This window comes from Dermacentor silvarum, chromosome 8 (genome assembly GCF_013339745.2).
Source record: "Dermacentor silvarum isolate Dsil-2018 chromosome 8, BIME_Dsil_1.4, whole genome shotgun sequence".
Taxonomy (NCBI): Eukaryota; Metazoa; Arthropoda; class Arachnida; order Ixodida; family Ixodidae; genus Dermacentor; species Dermacentor silvarum.
Window position 1 is genome coordinate 69,774,013 of NC_051161.1, and position 10,454 is coordinate 69,784,466.

Sequence of the window (10,454 nt, forward strand, 5' to 3'; positions counted from 1 at the left end):
GGAATGAAGCCTGCTTGCTGGGTGCGAACGATGCGATGCGAACGGGTCCCGATAACGCTATCGCGTTCTACTCTTAAAGGCGAAGCTTAAGAGTCCTCCAATTTTTGGCACGGCAGTAATGCTGATAGATACTAGCACGGAATAGGACTATTTTTATCGTCACCACACATGCTTTTGGTAGCCTGCCTCAAAGCGATTCGTCACATTCTGCGACGGAATGTCGGCGCAAGGGTGCGGCTTTAAATGGAAGAGTCGATGCCTCAATTACGCACTCTTCAAACAGTTGGCTGCAGACAGTGGTTTGAATGGTTGTGGTTGTTTCCGCAGAACATCTGGCGGGAACAAGTGGTTTCCTTCTTTCTCGTCTCAATACATGCACTTTTAATGCAGTAATTGTCCTTCTCTTGCTGTAACCTTCCAGGAGAAGAACTGCGCAAGGTCGTCAACACGGCGAGTTAAGAAAGTAAAAAAAAAAAGAAATGCGAGTGGGACAGCGACATAAAAAAGGATATCGACACAACCATCACATGTTATTGCGTCATTGTTTCCTTCATGCTCGTTTATTTTTCATTATGGCACTTTTCCAACTCACCCAGTTTACGATTCTTCTGCATTCATAGGAACCTGGTTACTACACAGGGCTGAAAATTTTCAGGTGCTCGAGTGATTTTTTTTTTGGCGTCCTTGCTCCATGCACGCTATTTTTTCCCTACTATTTGAGGAGGCCCTGGTATCCGTTATATCACAACCGTCAGGGAGCCATAAGACATTGGTATATGTTTTTAATAAATAAGTTTATTCTCTTTTTATCTTTCTCAACATCCGTGGTGTCCATAGACGGTAGATCAATTGCTACCGCTTTTCTTTTCACCAGCGTCCCACTTTTGTTTGTATGAACCAAAGCGTTAACTCGGGCTTTTGGGTTGATTGCCTAAGCAACGCACAAAAGTACTCAGGTTTATTTGAATATTTGTCCCAATAAAGGTAAATACTATATCTACATACACACACGCACACACACACACACACACACACACACACACACACACACACACACACACACACACACACACACACACACACACACACACACACACACACACACACACACACACACACACACACACACACATATATATATATATATATATATATATATATACCGTAACGGTTCAAAATATTCGTATCTGTTCACCCATATGACTTCATCCAAGGAGTGATTGTAAACATTTATTTTATCACAAAAAAGATGCTTTCGTCAGCTTCACATGTGTATCTGCTAATGAAATTGCTCTTAATAATTCAAAATAAGCAGACACGCTTTGTGTTCCCAACAGCGCAGTCGATAGTGAACTACTTCGGAAAGAACAAATAACGTTTGTGGACGATTTATTTATTCAAAATACCTTACGGACCCGAAGAATGGGTATTGGGTGAGAGGAGCTTCAGAATATTACTTGGTGTAGACAACATGCAATTGTACAAATCATAAGAACACTTTGTTAATAATTATAAAATAAAGAACAAAGTGTACGCAAAGTCGGAAATCCTCAAGACAAAAAGACAAGAGAAGCAAAAATGCAGACATGAAGTTAATTAAAGTATGAAATGCATGCTCAGGCGGTGACGAAATTTTCCTTTGTTAGATTCAGCTTCCAGGATATCGGGAACGTCGTTTTACGAGTGGATGACACGTGGAAGGGCGTATGAATTAAAAGCGTCTGTTTTTACCATAGAAGCATGCGAAATAAAGATTATGCAATCTTCGTGACGTAAATGGACATGCAGAATTAACGGTGATGGCGTTGGTTCGTGTACGTACTTGTGAAACACCGACGAGAATGCTATGTCGCGGCGCGCATTTCAAAGGAAGAATCAATAAATTGTTCTTAATTGGTGTTGTGCTTGCGTTTTGGTTATAATTTTGTGAGATGAATCGAGCGGCCCTTCTCTGAATTGATTCGAGCACAGTGGTTAACCCTTTAAGACGCTGTGTACGCAAATGTGTACGCCAAGAAAATGCGTCAACAGCAATAGCATTGATGAAAGTAATGGTACTTAAAATGTGTCGCATATGACATGAAACGGTTGTGATTGGAATCGTGTTTCAAGTTTTAATAACGGGTTCAAAATGTTTTAGCAAAATGAGTGGGAAGGTAGGCGGTTGTGTGTGTTTGCTCGATGCGAGTATGTCGTATGTAGTGGGTGTACTCCTTTTATTGTTTTTCACAGTGTGCTGCATCAGGCATAATCTTCAAGTGCCTGGATGGGTGCTTTTCAAGCCTACTAGATACACAATAGTTGATGTTCTCATATGTAATGCTCATGTAGTGTGTTTTCGCATAGAGTCCATGTTCTGTAAACTTGACAAAACTCACTAATGAATCGAAAATTCCTAATGTATTCTGTAGCTGTATGCTCCTTATGATTCTGAATATGCAAGAAATGCGGTGAAAGCAAGTTTTCAATCAACAGAATTTATTGGCGTCTAAAGGGTTAACTAAATGTAATGAGGGGACCGTACTGAAGATGCAAATTCTAGTTGAGGGCAAGAAAAAAAAGTTATAGGCGATTGTGCGCACATTATTCGGCGTCTAGCACAGGTTCCGGTGTAAATAGCTCAAGGATCCGGAGGCGTTCTGCAGACGTTGGTGATATGAGTAGTCCGAGAAAGCTTTGATGTGGGAATTGCGCCTAGATATTTGAAATAACTTACTTCAGACACAGGCCTAGGCCTGTGTTGTATTATTATAGCGTAATATAATAATACATAGTATAGTATAATAATACAACCCGGGTTGTACTATTATGGTAAGAAAAGTTTAAATTGACATGTTTGCAAATGAAAGACATTACATTTACTTGGATTAAGCGACGTTATCTATCTGCTCGATCAAGTAATCAATGCATCAATGTCAGTTTGAATATTTACGTGGTCACCAGTCTTAGTAATCGCCCGGTAAATTGTACAATCGTCAGCAAAATCCGCACATGACAAGATATGTTATTCGGTATATATATATATATATATATATATATATATATATATATATATCAGAAAAAGTAGCGGACAGAGAACGCTGCCCTGCGGTACATCAGAGGAAACGTAAGAGAGAGGGAAGAAAATTGTTAACAACGGTTAACTGCTGCCGATTGGTAAGAAAGGTCCGGATCCAAGATATAATCAGTGAATCTAAGCACTACGAAGATAGTTTAGAAATTAGTCGGCAGTGAGTTGTGCAATCAATCGCTTTTGAAAAATCTAAAGAAATGCCTTCAGTTTGAAGGTTTCCGGCTAGTTTAAAATGTTAGTCTGCCATGAGCTCAAATAGTTGGGTTTCGCACGATAAACCTTTCATAAATTAATGTTGGCTTGAAAAGAAAAAGTTATAACCTCTAAATGATAGTACATAAGGGAGGCGATGATATGCTGTAGCATCTTACAGGAGATGGAAGTTAGTCTGCAATTCAGGGGGAATTTATATTGCCACTTTAAAATAGGGGAACGACCTTCGAGATTTTCCAGTCGTGGGAAACCTTTCCTGTCGATAACGATTGCCGAAATATATTATATATTAGTTTACTCGAATCTGATATCCTGTTTTAATATCTTTGAGTTAATCTCGTCAACACCTGCTGATGTGGACACTTTCGGACTATTTATAATGGCTGCGGTGCCATCAATGGCGATGTCGATGATGCTCAGTGATGCTTATTCCACGTGCACCTTCCAGAAGCACTTGGATTTTAAGTAGACGGAAGCATCAGCCGGTCAGCAGTCGTGATAAGCAAGAGACGTTTAGAGTAATGATGGGGCAAAAAGCAGGGAAGAGACTGCTACGACCAGATGTGTTACAGCCATAGGTAGCAGTTCAAAGTAGATTTTGAAGGAAAAAAAAAAAGATTACGGAGATGTATACAAAAATGCTAGATAAAAAGCATGGATAGCATACCCGATCAAATCAAGCAGGCTAAGTGACTATTTTTCACCACCCCGTTTCAAAGGGGATGCCATTAAATGATCATTATCATTATTATCATCATCATCCGTGGCAGCGGTGGCGCCGGCCTTGCGGGGGATGAAAAAAAAAATGTCGCAGTTTCGCCCGAAAGGCGAAGCATCAATTGCGACAGCAAATTAGTAGAGAGATATTCGTAGTAGGGATAGTAGATTTATCGGCTGCATAAACTTGTACACATTCGCTTACTAACTGAAATAACAAGCGTGGTGTCCGCGCGCACAAGCAAACATGAATAGATCACACAGAATGACCGCAGACAACGACTGTCAGAACGCTGGCAGCAAGCGCAGCCGCCGCAGCGGGCGAAGGTTGGTGCTGGTCACTCGCTTCAACGGAAACTGAGCGGCGAATGCACAGCGCATACAAAGGTCAGAGCCGTGTGGAGATAAGAGACGGTGCGGGCGATCGCCACAGCCGGGCAAAGTACGAGCGCAGTTGTTGGCAGAATAAAAGCTGCGCCCCACTCCCTCCCACACTGCCTTCCCGCTTTCTTGCTTTCGCGTGGGAGATTGAGTGGCAAGTTCCCCTTGCGCCCGGTTGCAAGATACGCCTTTGGTTCCGGAGCACAGCGTCACCCCGCCTCCCTCCCTCCTATACCCCCACGGCGTTTCGCGCGACGGTCGCGTTTGCTTTCCGCCGTGCGTTCGCTCTCCGTGATAGCGCGCCGCCCCCGCGCGCTTTCGCTCGCGCATACGGCGCGCGGAGAGGTTCATCGCCCTTGGGCTTTATACGGAACCTCACGACGACGGCGATGGCGACGCCGACGGCAGGTTGAAGTGTCCATATAATTGCTATCGCAATAAAAAAGAAGCAGAAAGCTCGCCTGCGCGCATCCGCGGCTGCACAGTAATGAGGAAGTAAACGCTTCTTGCGGATAGCATGGATTCGAATTGCGTTACGTACACATGTGCATGGTGCCTCTGAAACCATGATGCATCAAGGCGCCCGCCATACTCGTTAGTAGTCAGCAACATTGCTTAACAATAGGACTTGTATAATTTGTGTGCGTGCGCGCGTGTGCGTGTGTGTGTTGCGTGCATGTGGATGCGGAGTGTGTGTGTGTGTGTGTTTCCCGACTCTTTATGCACTGACACTAAACCTCGCTGTATTAGATTACAACTTGTTGCATCTGGCGAAATTTTTTAAAGATCATTTGTCGTCACATGTTTGCTGCAATTTGTTTCAAAGTAAGGAAATGCAGAAATAAAAGGGTAATATTTCAACTGTTCCTTAAATCAGACCTATCGCCTCCAATGACAATTTATCGACCCTAAGTCCTCACGGGACCATGCAGTGTAATGCGGTTGGAACGAACGCGCGGGACGCCGTAGCAGTTATATCACATCTAGTTTTCTAATCATCTAATTATATAATTTTCATAGCGCACTCTGCACAAATGATTCTGGCGTTCATGTCTCCCTTCTATGTTTCCTTTTAACACAGTGTTTTATTTTTATATTGACAAGGATGGTTCATAAACTGGTTTGAGTATTTGCAAAGTGCTGTGCAGGTGAAGTCATACTTGACGCAAATGACAATTAAATTTTGCATTCAACGAAGAATTACAATATCGTGACGTCGCAGTTTCTTGGTATATCGGGAAAACTGCGCAAACGACGGTGATTTATAGTGTGCTACTAGACAGGCGAGAAATCGGTCATTAGTCATGCTGGCCATGACGTACGCTTTGAGAAGAGGAAAGGCAGAGCAGTACGCGTGCTGCAATATTCTTTTTTTTTCTTTGCTTATGGAATGAGTCATTAGATTGAAAGGGACTGGTTTCCGGTCGTTTCTTTTTCCTGCTGTTCTAGGATGGCATAAGCTACCGAGCTTGCTTCTTGCATACTGTTCGTAAGCGATTGCACGGCGAATGGTAACGATATCACACCAGCAGTAACACATCAGCATTCAGTCTCGCGCCAACTTCCTGTACGAAACTTTTACCTGACGAGGTCTGGAAAAAAAAAAGAAGAAGAAAAGGTTGACGCGTGCTATAGCGTGTAGTATTCCAAGGTATATATAAGCTCTGCTTGCTTTGTGTAGACACGAACGCTGCACTCTGTGCAACAAAGCCGCGAGAAGGCGTCAACATGCGATATCTGATTCTTGCACTGGCGCTATTTACTGCTGGTAAGTGTCACAGAGTAGTGTCAGATTGCGTTTCCATAAACGTAATTTTCAGAATCTGTGAACGAGCTATAGTCAGGTTCATCTTTCGTCTTTCTGTGCGACTCCACGAAAGGTCGTATACTTAAACCTTCTCTTTTTTTACTTGTCTTTGTACAAATATGTATTTTTTACGACCAATTTTGTTCGCGTCTCTAATGAGTCTAGTCGCACCACTCGTATAGAACGTCTCATTTTATGTTACCATCAGGTTGTTTACATGAGACAAAAGAAGAAAAAAATGTTACGGCTATTGGGATTCTGAACCAAACAACAGTCGACAATAAAAACGTTATGTGTGCGCTGTCAAACTCAAGCACAATTCGCATACATGCGAAAGCAAATTTGCTTCGCTTATTTCTGTGAACGGCCATCTCCGTACGGATGTGTCTAGGTGTCTCTGGTTTTTTGAGCAAGGCTGGATTAACGTCTTGGCAAATTTTATGGGTTATACTGATATCAGTGCTCAGTCAAAGGTGATACTTTAGCTTGACACAAATTAGCCTAGCAATTACATTATCAGAGCAAATTCGTTAAGCTGTGAGTAGACTCCACCTGACTCGGTTATCTTTCAGAGGGTAAAATTAAGTGCACGCTACGGTTTTGAGACGGAGTATGTAATTCTTAGGTTGTTACCGCAGAAGCTGTGTCCGCAAAATACTATGGAACAGTTAAAGTAGCGAGAAATACGTTTGCAAGTACATGACATCGAATTGTGTATTACACATGGAAGGTTATTACAATGCATTCTGCGTTTCAGCGCAGTGGACTTTAGAAAATTTGCAGACCATTTCAGCGCAGCGGTTAAACGCTCCCAGGATTCGTCAGCCCAGGCAGAGGAAAAATATGGTGCCGCGATAGATGTGCTTCTCGCCGTACGAAGAAACGCACCACCACCGACCATAGAAACTTAACATTCAGATGCCGCAAAGCTCCGGCGTTACAGCACGTGTGTGACTTGCGCAGCAAAGCCTAAGTCGCTTTTGTGCCAACAAACCCAATTTAACTAACTAACTAACTAACTAACTAACTAACTAACTAACTAACTAACTAACTAACTAACTAACTAACTAACTAACTAACTAACTAACTAACTAACTAACTAACTCGCACGTGTGTCTCAAAGAGGTAGCGTTCGGCGAACATTGCGCCCTGCCACCCGGTTGCTCAATATCCCAGTTTTTTGTGCAGAAAGTCCGGACGAAAACGGGAGAAAGCGCCGAAAAAAAAAACGAATTTGGTTCATGAAAGGAATGATGCTCTTGCCGGCGTATATTTGTTCCAATGAGGATATTTAGGAAGTGTTTGTTCTTTTGTTGCATAATTGCGCAGAGAACAAAGACCGTGATCGCCCCATCTGCGGGGGTAGTATTGATGGCTATACGTATGTTCCGACTCGTTGTATGCGGGTTTTCCTGTGTTGAGCCGTGCCGGTCGATAACGTAGTCTCCACGAAACGGAAGTCTGTAGAAGTCGTCGAGAAATACCGCTCCTGCAGTAAAGAAACTCGGCGCTAATGCAATCGTAAACTCGGTGGTAATGCGGTTCCACTCAACGTGAAAGCTGAGGGAGTGCGGATCAGCGATTAGCTGGTGTTTCCCTTGCGTTTTTCTTGTGTTTATCTTGTTTTATGCTGTGTTTATCTTGTGTTTAGCAATCAATCATCCCTTTTGACACCTGTGCTAAGGCACAACTGGTGGGAAATCGACACGCACATGGAGCCAAGCCTTTGCTGGTGATATAAGTGATTTTAAGGAATTCCTGTTAATTCAAATAATTCTTAACTATATTCCTGTATTGTATATTATTCTGAATCTAGTTAGTTTATTTTAACCGGTTTTTCGGTGGTATTGACATGTTTTGGCCGTGTTTTGCGCTTATGCTTTCTGAGCGTGACGACATGACACATGATACATTAGACGCCGACAGCCCGGGCCCCTAAAGTGCTCCGCACTTAAAAATAGTCAAATTAGAGTGAGCGTGTTGAAATGACTCTATATACACCGCAGTGCTTTAGGAAAGACTGCGTTGTTGTAAGTGTCCAAAACAGCACAATTCTTCAGTGCATGCGGATTTAGCACGAGAAACTTTCTTTTGTATCACAGAAGGGGTGTCAAGGGAAAGCGGAGTCAAGGACGGCAGAGAACAGCTGCTGTGATGAAATAAAAAAAATTGAAGGCCCAGGATGGTGTCAGCTGGTGAAAAACAGGGGTAATTAGGATCACTGGGCCTTCGTCCTGCCGCGGATAGACAGGCAATGATGATCACGACGTTATACTTTAGGTCGACAGCATTACTTAGTAATACGCATGCATTGTTTACGAAAAAAAGAATGTGTGAAATTAAGTTGCGACTAGGGCTTGTTGATATGGTTTTCATTTTAAACAACGCAGTTTGAAAACAGTCCCTCAACATGTCCATACATTGCACTATGCAAGTTCTATTTCCAAAAGTGTTTGAATTTATGACGATCTATTTACAGCCATCTGTGCTTCTTCTGACGAAAAAGCATCGATCATTCCCTGTGAGACCGTAAGTGTTGCTCCTGCAATGTTGAGAATTTTCGAGCGAAGCTCTATAGTCCGTTGATTTGTTTAAAAATGGCCTTACTTTATGTAAGAGTGACATCCTTGCAGGAACCGTGTCCACCGGGCTACAAATGCAGGTACATTCGTTGCGTCACGCATCCTTGCCCACAGAGCCACTGTAAGTTGAACAAAACCACGTATATCGTTTGTAATATCAGGAACATTACATCTACAACAATAAAAAAAATAGAGCTAGAAGAGTTCCTATGTGCAGCGTGCCCAAAAACCTGATATATTTTTCTGAAAGCCGCAATTACCGATTCTAAAGATCATGTGTTCACGTCTATTTAACCTGACAATAATAACTGAGCTGGTACCACTGCACTATGTTCAGTATATCGTCTTTATTTATTTTTTCATCTGCTAATTGATCATATTAATTTATTTGTTCATTTTTGGTGTGGAACATAGAGAAATGGAATAGCCGAGGAGCTTCCTACCCCAATCTCTCAAGAGCAAAAATTCGCACATCGCATTGTAAACTGAATTTGATCACGCTCGTTCATCAATTGGCTTCTTTATTTCACAATTAGAAGTTTCTTTCTCTTAATTTACTGTTGCAGATATTATTCAAATCGCCAGCCTCCTAGAGCAAACCGGAGTAGAAGAAAAAAAAAATAACGGCAACACATTTCCATGAGTGACCATTCGTTGTAATTGCATGGCAAAGCCGAAGTACTTGAATACAAGATATCAGAGCTGGTTTTGAATGTGTAGCTTTCTTGCGAATTTGAAGACCACGTGTTGTTTCTTCCGCACTTAATACAGCTAACGTGCGTATATCACTCATCCACCTGCACAGTACTACGTGCAGTGCGCTGGGAGACCTTGTTTAGAAGTCGCTGTCATTGCTTGCGATGAACATATTTTAATTCAAGAGAAGTTTGTGAGACATACTATTTACTTGTATTTTTTTTACGTTTGCAGGTGTAAAAGAGAATTCTACTGATATTTTGTGAAGCCAAGGAACAAACTGGATTATGTTAGGATGCACAAAAACATGACCTCACATACTTCCGAAATGTGCAAGGTGACTGGAATTCTAAACCCTCTGCCCCTTCGTCGGTGTTGGCACAAATAAATCAAGATGAAAAGAGATGGTTAGCGTTCTTACAATAGGGAAATTAGAATAAAAACTACAGATACAATTTCGTGCTTTGCTTTCGGCCTGGTTGGGCCATGAAAAATTAGTTCTGATGATTATGCTTTAATGAACAGTTGAGTTCAAAAGGGGACAGCCAACTCATACCTTCTGAGACGCTTCAGCTCTGAAGCGGCCGCCGTACAGACGAACTTAAAGTGCCCATCTGCATTGCAAGACATGTTCTTCGCGTGCCAATAACCACTGTACAAGCGTAGTCCAACTTCTACATCCTTCGAGGTCTTCATCAATCTGCTGCAATCATAAACGTGGCCTCAACCACAGTTAAGAAATGCAGATTACTGCATGCTTGCAAAACTGTTTGCTCGGGTCTCGCCCGTGGGGGCTCAGTGCAGATGTGAAGAGAATATCGGTCGTCTCATCTACAACTGTTCCCGCGTCGACAAACAACGCCAGTCTTGCCAGAGTGCCTTGAGTAGGCTGGACGATTGGCCCTTTAACCGAAGTAAAAGCCTTGGAAGCCTGGTATGACTGCTCATCAGCGCTGAAAGCCACTCGAATTCTTCTGCAGTATAG

The 10,454-nt window shown here is 42.5% G+C and overlaps 1 long non-coding RNA gene across 1 annotated transcript; it reads left to right on the plus strand.

Annotated features, from left to right (window-relative positions):
- Positions 1-6,047: 6,047 nt before the first annotated feature.
- Positions 6,048-10,172, plus strand: LOC119462692 (uncharacterized). Its single transcript, XR_005194148.2, has 4 exons — positions 6,048-6,152; positions 8,671-8,720; positions 8,825-8,894; positions 9,704-10,172. It is a non-coding gene; the product is annotated as an uncharacterized LOC119462692 (long non-coding RNA).
- The last annotated feature ends 282 nt before the right edge of the window (positions 10,173-10,454 follow it).